The sequence below is a fragment of the Notothenia rossii genome, assembly GCF_949606895.1.
Source record: "Notothenia rossii genome assembly, chromosome: 9".
Taxonomy (NCBI): Eukaryota; Metazoa; Chordata; class Actinopteri; order Perciformes; family Nototheniidae; genus Notothenia; species Notothenia rossii.
Genome location: NC_136907.1, coordinates 43,051,666 through 43,065,895, shown reverse-complemented (window position 1 = coordinate 43,065,895; position 14,230 = coordinate 43,051,666). Strand labels below are relative to the sequence as shown.

Here is a 14,230-nt window from a genome sequence, read left to right as displayed (position 1 = left end):
GCAAAAGGAATGGCAGTTGAGCAGTTTGGTTCCATTACATGTTTTTAAAGCAAGGTTAGATGCTATCCAATCGGAAACTGTTGGTATCTGTAAATGCTACTAGCTATAAAAACTGTAGTCAATGTAAATATGCCACATGATGTCCTCTTTGTTTTTCTGACATGTTTGTATTCATGTTGGAACCTACTTGCAGCAGGTCACCATTGAAAAAGAGGTCAATGATCTCAATGGGTTTTCACCTGAATAAATAAAGGTTTTGAATCGTTTTAAACCTGATGTTTATAAGCTTCTTAGTTTTTGCAACAGTCTGTAAATATACACAACTTTATAATAAAATGCACACATTTACCTTGTTCTAGACTAAACACAGGTATGATCCTAAGTTAAAAACATATGAGGTTGATAACATCGCAGTTTATCAGTGGATGTTTGCTGGAACTACTTGTAAACAGCGTGTTTCCTGACGGACACACACAGCGTGACTCCGGTCAGGTAGAGACTGGTCTCAAGTCAGCACCGTTGCAGACTCGCTGTTTGAGGGCTTGATAGCCCACTCCCCCTCCACACCGCTCCACACTCGTTGGTTTGGAACAGCCCTCAATATGGCGGACGCTCCGCGTGAATGCGCAAACGGAGGGGTAGGGTGTAGGGCAGTGGCGGCCGGCCCATAGGGGCGCTAGGGGCGCCGCCCCACCTCTTCCCACATACAAAAAAAAATATTTAAAAAAATATATATTTCAAAAATATATATTTTTTATATTTTTTGTTTTTAATGAACAAGGTAAATATCATACAATTGGTATCAGTAAAATGTATAATCTACAATAAAATCTTGTTTAAAATTGTGTTACGATGTCTAAAGTTACTGATAGGTCACATGTTTCCTGCCTGGCCCTGCCCTTGGCATTAGTTTATCATTACGGGGCGCTGCCCCCGAGCCAAACAGCAGCAACCAGCACGTTGCAAAAGTCTCAATAGTAAACTGTGCCGCCGAAACATAATTTCAGCCAATCAGCGCCGTCAAATATTTTGGTCACGAGGGCGCTCACTCGGCGCCCACGTTGCTTACGTGCGTTGACGTGAGTTGTTTTTTTAGACTCGCGAGGAACTGGGGTAGTATCTATAGTCACGCAATGTAGGCGGAGCCGTCACTTCATCTTCAATGAGCTCCCAAGAAAAACAACACAGCCGTTAGCGCTTAGCACTCAGAGCTCACAGCTCTTCATATCTGTTCAGAAACTAGACAAAAGTTAAACAAGTACAAACCACATACTGTCTGTGTCATGGCGAATACAGTCGCTGGTTTATTTATGTCTGTATAGGCCGTTGTTGTGAGTGTGGACAGTCGGAGCATTTACAACGTTAGCTTAGCCAAATCTCCATTAGAAAACACGCATTTTAAAAGGTTTTTCGCCAGCCGTCTGTCTGCAGACTTGTCAAAGCCTTAATTCATGGTTTTTACTATCCGGTATCAGTATGTTGTTACTTCGGCATCATTTTGAAACGTGTATTACAATTAAATCACGGTCAAATATGTTCATCTTGTTGTAGTTGTAGCCCCCTTGACAGCGATTCTCTCTCTAGTTTAGACTGCGGTCAAGCCAGCCTCCACTCGGAAAAATCTAGTCAAGCCAGCCCTCACGTGATATTGCGGTGCGCGAATATCCTATGCATTACGGTAGAGTAAAAATAAAATCCTCCCTCTGTGTTTAGATGAGAATAAAACAAAAACTGTCCAGTATCAAAGACTCATTTCACATCAGGGTGATAGCAGGACATCCCATCTAGTCACTCAGAAAAAATCAGGACATTCTGATGTAGAGTTTCAAGATAAAATACCTTTGAAATCTCTATTGTATGAGTTACCATCCATGTTTTTAGATGAGAATAAAACAAAAACTGTCCAGTATCATAGATCCATCTCACTCCAGGTTGATAGCAGGACACCCCATCTATTCACTCAGAAATAATCAGGACATTCTGATGTACAGTTTCAAAATAAAAGACCTTTGAAGTCTCATATATGAGCTATCATCCCTGTCCCCAAAGGTCTTTTATTTTGAAACTGTACATCAGAATGTCCTGATTTCTTCTGAGTGACTACATGGGGTGTCCTGCTATCACCCTGGAGTGAGATGGATCTATGATACTGGACAGTTTTTGTTTTATTCTCATCTAAAAACAGGGATGATAGCTCATATATGAGACTTCAAAGGTCTTTTATTTTGAAACTCTACATCAGAATGTCCTGATTTTTTCTGAGTGACTAGATGGGATGTCCTGCTATCACCCTGCAGTGAAATTAGTCTTTGATACTGGACAGTTTTTGTTTTATTCTCATCTAAACACAGAGGGATGATTTTGTTTGACTCTACCGAAATGCATAGGATATTCGCGCACCGCAATATCACGTGAGGGCTGGCTTGACTAGGTTTTCCCGAGTGGAGGCTGGCTTGACCGCAGTTAGTTTAGCATACTCAGCCCGACTCCGCCTGGTTGTTCCTGGCCCTAGAACCACGCTTTTATGGGGCCATTACATCACCAGAAGTCCCAATTTAAGGGGTAATTTCTCCCCAAAAAAATGTTTTTACTCACTATATCAACAGCCCCACCAAAAATATTTTCCACCAGCCGCCACTGGTGTAGGGGTAGGGTGTAGGGGGTGGTTTGGAAATGGGCCCTTGTCTCCCTTTGTCTTGTGCCAGTTGTCTTGTTTCAGTGTGCTTCATATGTCCAGAGACGCAGCGGATACCAGAGAGGAGAGTACCAGAGAGGAGAGTTTTGTTTGTTTGATATCAAGAGTTTTTTTTTTCTCCTCGCAAGAGTGATTTTTTGTTAATACTTTGTTTTATTTTTCTCATTAAAATATGAGTCGTTGCATTTGAGTCCAGTATTTTTGTACCCCGTTCTAACAGTATCACCTTTAGCTTGAAAATACATAGACGTGTTTTTTTATCTATAAAATAAATAAATAGACAGACAGACACTTTATCAATGCCAAATTGGGAAATTATTTAACAGCAGCAGTGTGTTCAGGTATTAAAATATTTAAAGTTGGAATAAAGTACCTCACAACACAATGCACAGCAATCTATAAAATAAGTCCGACATGTTCATGAAAACCCCCAGGAGACACAGACACTAACGTGGCCGAGTAGACTCCGGAGTTTGCTGCATGAGTTCAACACACTCTCACTCCATAATCGTCCAGGAGCGACGTTTGGTCAGGGTCCTGTGGGGTGCAGTTGTGACGCTCCTAGGCTCCTTCAGCTTCATAAAGGGACGCAAATAGCTTTCAACTGATTGCAATGTATTCAAATCTGCGGCGGGATTTGACGCTCATGGAAGCAGGCATTCGTTTGTGTCGGCTGCCCTTAAAGGCAATGTGAGCGTCCATTCCCATTGGATAACGGAGAATTGTACACCCGGAAGTAAGTATTCCCCTTACTTTCGATTGATTTTACAGTGATATCTGCACTACTCATCGACTAAAAAACATCAGATTATCCTTGTTAATTACACAACATTGATTGGTTTGAATTGTGTGCAATGCTTTTGTATTTTTCCCCTTCGATTCGGAGAAAACAAATATTTTTTCGGATTAAAGGATGGCAGAAGACACTACAGTACCCAGAAACCCCAGCTATCGTTAAGGACTACACCATGTGCTCTGTTTGTCAAACCCCGTTTTTTTTCCACCATTCATTCCAATAGAGAGGCGAAGTCACGCCCATCTACTTCCGGTCCATGGGACCCCGGAAGCGAAAAATTATACATTGAATTCAATGGAGAGAGAAAACGTATCTTTTGATCCCGTTTGAATTGTGCCACGAACTACACATATGATGTTTGTCAATCTTAAACAATCATTTCCATGTCAAAAAAGTCACATTTTGTCGTAAAACTGTTGAAATATAAGACTATGAAAGATACGCAACTACAAAGACTACAAATCCCAAATCCCATTCTGGGTCGCGTATGTGATGTCACAGGCGATAATGCTCCAAGTGGTTGAGACTCGTAATTAAAGCGAAGAAGAAGATTTCATAACTGATTTATTACCTCCAATAAATATAAGAGATTGCTCCAATAAATTCACTTTTGCAAGATGCCTTTGTGCTTTGTACCATGTTGTAATCACAAAAGTGATCATACCACTTGCTCGTTCTATCGCTTCCCGTCTGATGAAAGGACCAGGAGTCGCTGGATCAGACATATCAGGTAATATCATAGGTAATATACATGTTGTGCATGGAACATAGTCAAGTTAGCTACCTAGCTAGTAGCGACGAGTAGCGAGCACGTTAGTTAGCATTACATTACTTAGCCTTGTCCTTTTTAGTAGCCTTACCATGAAGTTATTATTTTATTACATGAAGTACACCAAAATGTTAAACAGTAAGAGTAGTCATCATGGTAAGTATTTCGTGAAACATTTGAAGAGTAGCCTACTGCGCCCTCCACCGGGTGCTAAGGAAGCAGTTCAGGGAGAGTCGAAGGAAGACAGGCAGGCAGGGAGCTTTGCATGACATTCTTCTGGACATGTGTCATTGTGATGACAGTGAGGGTGAGTCAATCTGTTTGTTGGAAAGACAGTAGTTGAGTGATTACTGAGAGAAAATTATTAAAAGAGATAGTTATTCAGTGTTTTTACTTTAAAGTGTTGTTACTGACCTTTTTCTCTTTTATTTTCTTTACCTCACCTGTAACTGCTGAGACCCTGAGGAACATGCACACTGACCTGCTCTGGCAACCTGATTTCCACTGTACATAATAGTATTTGGTTATGGTATATTATTTATATACATCAAAGGCACAATGCACCCCCCAGAGACACACATGTATTGAGTGTGATATTTTGCATAGGTCATGTGAAATCATCTTTACATACTAGAAAACTGTAGGAGCGGCAACTTGTTTTGAAATTGAATTTTTAATATCCGATAATAAAGTTGATCTGTTTTCTTTATTCTTCTCTCTTCCCAGCTCCACCCATCACCGTTCTCTGTTCCTGCAGGTCCTGCTTGCTAATCAATGCTTTATTTTTTTACACAATTACAAATAAAGTCAATGTATTGTATGACAGGAAGTTGTGCTTCATTCTGATTCAATAATAAATTCATTCTGCCTTCAACTGCAAAATGATTGTGGACTGCACCAACATCCATGTAGCTGCCCCCAGTAAGATGAACCAAGCAAAGCTGACCCTCAACATACAGCTGTGCTCTTAAGTTGACATGAAGAATTTGTGAAATATTGGTAATTATTTGGAAAAAATGACTGACGATGCAGAAAACTTTTTTTATTTAGGAACAGTGGTCAAGTGAAGCATTTATCACCACATATGTGTCACACTTAAAAGGCCAAACACACTGGCCAAACACACCTCGTTTACAACTCCCCAGTTGACAGCCATGACTCTGTCTAAATTGTACCCCCCAAGCACCCTCTTCATGAGGGAAGCGCATGGAGTGGATGAAAGTCCCAACCTCAGCACAGCACCAAAATTGCTGGCTGTCAACCTGCCCTGCCTGTGTAACTGCCACTGAGGATTTGTCCGCTGTCCTACGGTCTGGATGGCAGCTTGCTGATCTCTGCTCAGTCGCATTGAGGCAAGAATTGCCTCAAGCCCACGACCCCCATGCTCCTTCACCAGCTCCGGCACGTTGAAAATGGCCTGATGTTGAGGCTGCAGCTCTGGCTCAGGTGACAAAAGCCATGCCATGCCACGCTGCGCCCCTCAGTGCAGACCTGAACCAGTCTACTTCCTCAGTGGCGATGTCTCTGGCCAGTGGGTTGTATGTCTCCTCTTGCTGTTGGTAGAGTTGAGACACCGGCTGGACTACTTTTGAAGTGCCAGGCTTCCTCCACTGGCACTCAACTTCTGTGGAGCTGATCTGCCACATGGCAAATATTGCCAATGCTGCAGCGTGGCTGCATTTGTACATCCCCCGTGCACAACCACAGACAGCGCTCTGCATCGTGCCATCCTCTCCCATGTAGATCTGTACAAATAAAGTAAGTACCATGTTTGTTAACATGCTATAATAGATTGAATGAGCAATACAAGGATGGTCCGGATCTGGGGGTGGGAGGGTTTATTTTTCCATAGTTTTGTCCTCTTGTCTGATTGTTGTTATTGTTTGTTTTTTCTGTATTTTTTGTAATTTGTGTTGTATTGGTTGTGATTGTACATTGTATTTTTTTTAAATGTGTATTACATTTTTGAAAAACATTTGATAAAAAAAAAGGATTTAGTCAGGATCTAGACTCAGTGTGTAGTTTATGAATTAATCAATGCTCTCTACATTAGGAAAACACATACCAGTGTACCAGAGGGAGTCACACACAGCTGTGCCTAGATAACCAAACAAATTGACAATATAACCAAAATCCTTGAATCTACACACAGCAAATAAACTCAAATGACACAACGAGATGTAAAAAGGAGATCACACATATAGTCGATATAAAACTGTCCGCTTCAATCTGAAGAGCAACTAAAACAAAACACGGGAGTGTACCTTATTCTTGTGAACACTAATGTTATCCATAGCATACACACCCGTATACAGTACACCCGTTCTAGGTTCTGATTGGCTCTCTAGGTTGGCATTCTAGCTTCTGACTGGCTGTCCAGGTTGTCAATCATAGCCGTGGGCATATTATACTAGTCGACTCGTAACATCGCTAAACTTTTTTTCTTGACGGTTTTCTCAGTCAACTAATGCTATTGATAACAGTAACATAAATTAACACAGCCCTGCACACTGCAGTCATTATATGCCGGGTCTGTGGTTCATCATCTTCTTTTTCATTCTCCTCCTTATTGACTGACATTAACGTTAAACATTGCACTCATGTTACTCACCGAAACCTTGTAAAGCCGGTCCCGCATGCTGGCTCTTACAGAACCGACTAACTCCCCTTTCGTGTATGTACAGCTCTCAACATGCCCAGACTTGTAGTGATTTTCACCTCGTTTTATACTTTTATTCTCATTCTGAAAGAATGATGTGAAATGTGCCAACGTGACGGCCATCTTTATGTTGGTGACGCGTATTGTGCGGGACCAGAGACATGTAGTTCACTGAGCGGCTTAACACAACAAAATGTGTTACTTCACAGTTTTACGACACATTTTTATTTTTTTGACTTGCAAAATTTTCTTTTAAATTGACAAACATCATATGTGTAGTTCGTGGCACAATTCAAACGGGATCGAAAGATAAGTTTTCTCTCTCCATTGAATTCAATGTATAATTTTCCGCTTCCGGGGTCCCATGAGCTCCCCCGGAAAGGGAGGGACTTCTGCTCTCTGGCTGAATGTCACGTTTATGTCACGTGATCTTCACATTTCTCCCTGCAGAAAAAAAAAACATGGCCGAACTTCGTTTTTATTCTCGGTGCAAAATGCCTATTTTAAAGTTAGTTTGGCCATTAAAATGCGTTTTGATGTCATTTGATGCGAGAAATATGAGTTGTTATTTCAGATTATGTGTGCAGTGGATGTACATGATCTTTAGTTTGCTAGTTATTACGAAGATTACTTCAGGAAATTGCGTCCATAGAACGTTTTCATTGTTACCAAGGTGGTTGCTAGGGACGCTGCTATCGATACTATTTCTGTTATGTTGTGTAACTGTTTAATGGTGTTATCTTTATTGCTACCCCCTTCCCCGTCAATTTATAGTGTTGGTCCACAGCGCAAACGTATTAGTTTAACCGTATTAGTTTAATCCGCATCTAAAGATACGTTATTTTCCCCTGTGCAATTCCAGTCTCACATCTCACATCACATCGTCATTAACAAATACCGGAAACAGACCGAAAACGTTTTTAAAAAATACTTTATTCCGAGTGTGCTTGCTTTTCTATTTGAAAGTCATCACATAACGGCATTGTAATACATGGTTCGGCGGCATTAAATATTACATATATGCCGTAGTTCTCTATTTATAGAGCCCTGATGAGAAGACTTCTAGATAAACATGAGGAACTGCCACCAACACTGAAAACGTGACGTGGATCATAAATAAATCAGCAATTAAACAACATCTTATATTTCTTTTCACACAATACGTCTCCTTGCAGGATCAACACTAATTCGGCTAACTTTTATATTTGATCCAATTGGTAGATAGGCTGTACTATTTACGCCATAAAGGTGCACAGCTGATAGAAAGGAACACCTGGTGGTTAAAGCATGTTATTGCATTTCATTATTTGTATTATTAGATATTAATAGGATCCCTATAAAGTATATTCATTACTCTTTATTCTCTACTAATAGTTAATTAAAGACTGTATATAATGACTATTTTGCACATCCCTTTCAAGATTTCAAGATTTTCTAAGGTTTATTGACATATCATATTCACAAACGGTGTAGTTATGCAATGAATGAAAAACTTGGGTCGCAGGTTCCTCAATAGTGCATTACAAGACATCTATCAATATGTGTGCATACAGTACCTCCAGCAATGTTAACTATGTTGAAGCACTTATTTTAACTGATATTATACATATGTATTATACTCTTATAGGATGTAAACAGTGCTTGAATTGGAATAAAAAAGGTGCCAGTACTCTAAATCAGCAACAAGTATTTGGCACAAAGTCATAGTATATCCTATCCAAACCCACCTAATGCTGGTGGGTTTGTCTCTTCACTGTATATTTTAGAAAGGCTCACTGTACTTAAACAAAATGACTCAGGGTGCATCTGAGATTAGAGGGGGTGCAGTGGTAAAGTGCTATTTTTATAAGTGGGGAGTGGACCTGACACCCTCTAGTCTAGGGGGGTCCGGGGGTATGCTCCCCCGGGAACATTTTTTTTTAAATATTGAAGTTAGATGCATCAATCTGGTGCACTTTGAGAGCAAAATGAAGAGATATATGGATACCTCTCAACATCCATAATGAAACAACTGTAAACAGATTTACTTTTTCTTTATGGATATAAAAGAAAGTAAAGCTTGACTCCTACTGGCTGGTTAAATGACTCCTCGTCCCTGAGGCCACTACCAGTTTTTTGTGCCATTTTGCTGGATTTATTTGTCAATAGCGTTGCTGCACAAAGTGATAGCCCTCTAGTTTAAATCTACTGCCCAAAAAGAAACATATGGAGATGGGTTACTATTTTAAAAAAATTGCAAATCTATTTGGGAACAGTGGGGCCTGGCCTCAAATCCTATAGTGGGGTCCGGGGGCATGCTCCCCTGGTAAGATTTTTTTTTAAATGTTGGACTTAAATGCATCAATCTGGGGCATTTTGAGGGGGAAATAAAGAGACTACACCCATATGAAACAAAAATGTATACATTTAAATAATCATAAAATCATAAGTACATGGCCATAACCAATAACATACAATATCCAATATGAAAAAACATTGAAACTTGTTTATTTATTTGTTTTTGGTTCATTTATAGTTGTGAGTGTGTCTGGGCTCCTGAATCGGCCTCTCCTGTCTCCCTCCTCTCCCCCCTGCTCCTCTTTGAGGCAACAGCAAAGACTAGTTTTAGCTCTCAACAAGTTTATCTTACCTTTTTTCACCTAGTTAACATTTTGTTTGTATTATTCATGCATATTTTACGAATCACTACCCCCTCAAATGGAAATATGTGTTTACATAAATGGTGACCGAACCGTTTGAGACCCACTGAGATAACTTAAACTAAGTTAACTATCTAAAGACTCAGAGAGTAATTTACCTCACCAGAGCTGTAGTTATCAGCCTCTCAGTCTGACAGCAAAGGACTCTCCCTCCACCTTGTTGTTGAAACAGCTCCTTATATCCGTTAGCGCAGCTAGCTAGCACCAGATGCTAACAACAATACACGTAACCGGTGCGCGCGCTTTCTCGCTCGCTCGCGCCACACATACACCAACACACACCCTCCCGAGCTTGAATGACACACAGACCAATCGAGGGCATTAGTATGATCTGTATGAAAGTGGCAATGTCGGCAGGCCACGTCATGTAGACAGCCAGTCACCCTCTGTGAGGCAGAGTCAGACCCACATTTGCGCTGCGTTGCGTTTACAATATATACGTATATTGCCGGCGGCTGAGTACCGGCATTTTACTGAGTACCGGCAAGGTGCCGGTACTCAGTAAGAAGTGCCGGTACAACATGGGTAAAAATCAGAAGTGCCGGTACTGCGTACCGGTGAGTACTGGCCCAATTCAAGCACTCGATGTATATAGATATTTCATCTCCGGCCTTGTCAGGTATTGAACAATCAATAAATAAAGAACACAGAATTATTAAATATAAAACACAGAATTTGTGTGATTATTCTAAATGATTTACAAATAAACACCACTGCATATTTACAACTGTTACACATGCTGATGTAACGCAAATGTTTCCAACTTGGGATCAATAAAGTATATCTTATATTAAGATGATCGATGGCTACACTGAAAAAAAGGGGAAAGTGGGGTTGTTCAATGAAACATAATTTATTCATGTTTCTTGTCAAAACATGAATCAATCATGTAGAACTATTTTAATCTTGAGGGGTGTGCGTTCTATAAGTCTCAATTATGTTAAGAAATAAGAAAAAAGTTATGTTTGTCTCTGTAACTCCGCCCACTGAGCACATACGTCAGCAGCTTGCTCTGCAGCCGATTACTCAGCTTGTAATTATTATTTCCAAATATTTTATTCACAAATTAATATGGTCGGACTCAAACCCGTACTTTAATAGTTTCGTAATTGAACCTGAACAATATGGCACTTTAATGGACAAGATGTAAAGCAGAAAAAAAATTGCAAAATATATTTATTTTTAAAAATGTGAAGCTTTTTCTTTTTTAACAAAGGAGGGGGAGAGGGGGGGTTAGGGAATGTTCCGGTATTTGGACAACATTAACATGGGATCACTCCGGTCAATGTACGTACTTCGTCTCACTGGAATATTAATGGCCAGATTGAATACAACATCGACCCAAATTCTCCGGTCAATGACAGGAGAGTTTTGAAAGTGACAAAACACTGTTCCACACATTTAAAAACACTTAATCAATGTTTACCCAGGATCCATGCACCTTTCCTGGCTTGTAAAATGTGGTGATGCGCCCTGGAGGTAGCGGGTAGGCTCTGTGCGTGGTGCTGAACCCCAGCCTGTCTATGTGGAATACAAAAACAAACAAAGACAAACACCTTTAAGGTCACCAGGGTCGTGAGGTTCTGGTTCTGGCGGTGTGCATGGAGGGGTTTAGTCCGAGTGAGGAGTGCTCGAGCGTGGGAGGATGTGTAAGGCAGAGGAGGGGAACAAAAAAAAACGAATACAAATAAGTTAAAGTGTGAACCTCCAGCAGGGCAGGTGCTGCTGCTGCTGCTGCTGCTGCTGCTGCTGCTGCTGCTGCTGTGAAGGAGGAGGACGAATATTGATGCTTGTGTTCGGACGGTAAAGCACCGCAAAATCCACCCCCCCTTAAAGGTGACCAGGGGCATGAGATTCTGCAGGGTGTGAACAACTGGGTTTAGTCCGTGGGGGAGTGCTTAAGTCCGGGGGCCCGGGGTCTCACGGTGCACGAGGTTATGGAAGTGCCACTGTTGCCGGAGGTCCTTAGTCCGTCCTTTGGGGCTCTGTCAGGGGCTACAGAGAGGTGGTTTTCCCGGTCCCTCTCCTGGAGGTATGAAATAACCTGAGCTCCATGTGAGGGAGCCGTGCTGGAGCTGCTTAGTCCGTCCTTTGGTGGTCTTTGAGGGGCTAATGAGAGGTGTTTTCCCCGGTCTATTTGATGGAAGTCTGACACGAGCAGAGTGTGCATGCTTTGAAACTAATCCACCCACACTTAGCATGCTATTTTAGGGTATAAATCGTACCTTGTCACCATGCACTGTGCTCCCTGGGACGACGCGCCGTCCTGTGGGGACACATGAGAACTGCACTCAAATCACTTTGTGCTTTTTAAACAGTTTAACATATTTTTTTCCACATTTAAAAAACGCTTTCTGCCCTGGAAATCATTTCTAATCATTATTACCGTTATGGAGGGGCTGCAGGAACACTTTCCCCGCCTTTCAAACACTTTTTCCTGGCTTATAGCCTGTCATTTTGCAGGATATAATTTAACATGGAACCTCTCCCAGGGGCAAATACAGTGCCAGGTGTCAGACTATTTAAACAATGTTTACCCAGGATTCCGACACCTTCCCTGGCTTGTAAAATGCGGTGATGCGCCCTGGAGGTAGTATTTTAAACAACTTTTCCCCGCCTTTCAAACACTTTTCCCCGCCTTTCAAACACTTTTTCCTGGCTTATAGCCTGTCATTTTGCAGGATATAATTTAACATGGAACCTCTCCCAGGGGCAAATACAGTGCCAGGTGTCAGACTATTTAAACAATGTTTACCCAGGATTCCGACACCTTCCCTGGCTTGTAAAATGCGGTGATGCGCCCTGGAGGTAGTATTTTAAACAACTTTTCCCCGCCTTTCAAACACTTTTCCCCGCCTTTCAAACACTTTTTCCTGGCTTATAGCCTGTCATTTTGCAGGATATAATTTAACATGGAACCTCTCCCAGGGGCAAATACAGTGCCAGGTGTCAGACTATTTAAACAATGTTTACCCAGGATTCCGACACCTTCCCTGGCTTGTAAAATGCGGTGATGCGCCCTGGAGGTAGTATTTTAAACAACTTTTCCCCGCCTTTCAAACACTTTTCCCCGCCTTTCAAACACTTTTTCCTGGCTTATAGCCTGTCATTTTGCAGGATATAATTTAACATGGAACCTCTCCCAGGGGCAAATACAGTGCCAGGTGTCAGACTATTTAAACAATGTTTACCCAGGATTCCGACACCTTCCCTGGCTTGTAAAATGCGGTGATGCGCCCTGGAGGTAGTATTTTAAACAACTTTTCCCCGCCTTTCAAACACTTTTCCCCGCCTTTCAAACACTTTTTCCTGGCTTATAGCCTGTCATTTTGCAGGATATAATTTAACATGGAACCTCTCCCAGGGGCAAATACAGTGCCAGGTGTCAGACTATTTAAACAATGTTTACCCAGGATTCCGACACCTTCCCTGGCTTGTAAAATGCGGTGATGCGCCCTGGAGGTAGTATTTTAAACAACTTTTCCCCGCCTTTCAAACACTTTTCCCCGCCTTTCAAACACTTTTTCCTGGCTTATAGCCTGTCATTTTGCAGGATATAATTTAACATGGAACCTCTCCCAGGGGCAAATACAGTGCCAGGTGTCAGACTATTTAAACAATGTTTACCCAGGATTCCGACACCTTCCCTGGCTTGTAAAATGCGGTGATGCGCCCTGGAGGTAGTATTTTAAACAACTTTTCCCCGCCTTTCAAACACTTTTCCCCGCCTTTCAAACACTTTTTCCTGGCTTATAGCCTGTCATTTTGCAGGATATAATTTAACATGGAACCTCTCCTGGAAATGGACATACTCTGCGCATTTCCAGGAGAGGTTCCATGTTAAATTATATCCTGCAAAATGACAGGCAACAACTCTCTTCCAGACGTTTAAAAACACTTTTCCGACTATTTTAAACAACTTTTCCCCGCCTTTCAAACACTTTTTCCTGGCTTATAGCCTGTCATTTTGCAGGATATAACCTCTCCTGGAAATGGACATATTCTGTGCATTTCCAGGAGAGGTTACATGTTAAATGATATCCTGCAAAATGACAGGCTACAACTCTCTTCCAGACGTTTAAAAACACTTTCCCCGACCATTTAAACATTATTTATGGCTTGTAAAGTGCGGTGATGAGCCCTGACAGTATCAGACTATTTAAAGGGTTACCAGGAGCATGAGAATATCCTCCACAGAAGGGGTGGTGGTGCCGTGAATAAGGCCGAATATGGATACCGATGTGCCGACGGTAAAGCACCGCAAAATCCACCCCCTTTAGGTTAACCAGGGGCATGGAGTTCTGTAGGGTGTGAACATCTGGGTTTAGTCCGTGGGGGAGTGCTTAAGTCCGGGAGTCCGGGGACTCACGGTGTGCAAGGTTATGGAGGTGCCCATGTCAGGGACACATGCTGGAGGTCTGTGGTCCGTCCTTTGGGGGTCTTGGAGGGGCCACAGAGAGGAGATTTCCCCGGTCTCTGTCCTGGATGAGTGAAATAAACAGAGTCTCCATGTCAGGGACACATGCTGGAGGTCTCTCTCCCGAGAGTGGACGTCCATTGCCTGTAAATTGGTCTAACATTAGGTCTGTCACTTTGGCTAACCGCACCACTG

General features: G+C 41.8%; 2 long non-coding RNA genes across 2 annotated transcripts in view; one reads left to right on the top strand and one right to left on the bottom strand.

Moving 5' to 3' along the window:
- LOC307020732 overlaps nt 1-14,230 on the top strand; it is a 92,497-nt gene that overhangs the window by 71,647 nt on the left and 6,620 nt on the right. The window lies entirely within an intron of this gene.
- LOC307020699 lies at nt 5,317-6,977 on the bottom strand. The gene is made up of 2 exons (XR_013802960.1): nt 6,872-6,977; nt 5,317-6,005 (listed from the first exon to the last, which is right to left on the bottom strand). It is a non-coding gene; the product is annotated as an uncharacterized lncRNA (long non-coding RNA).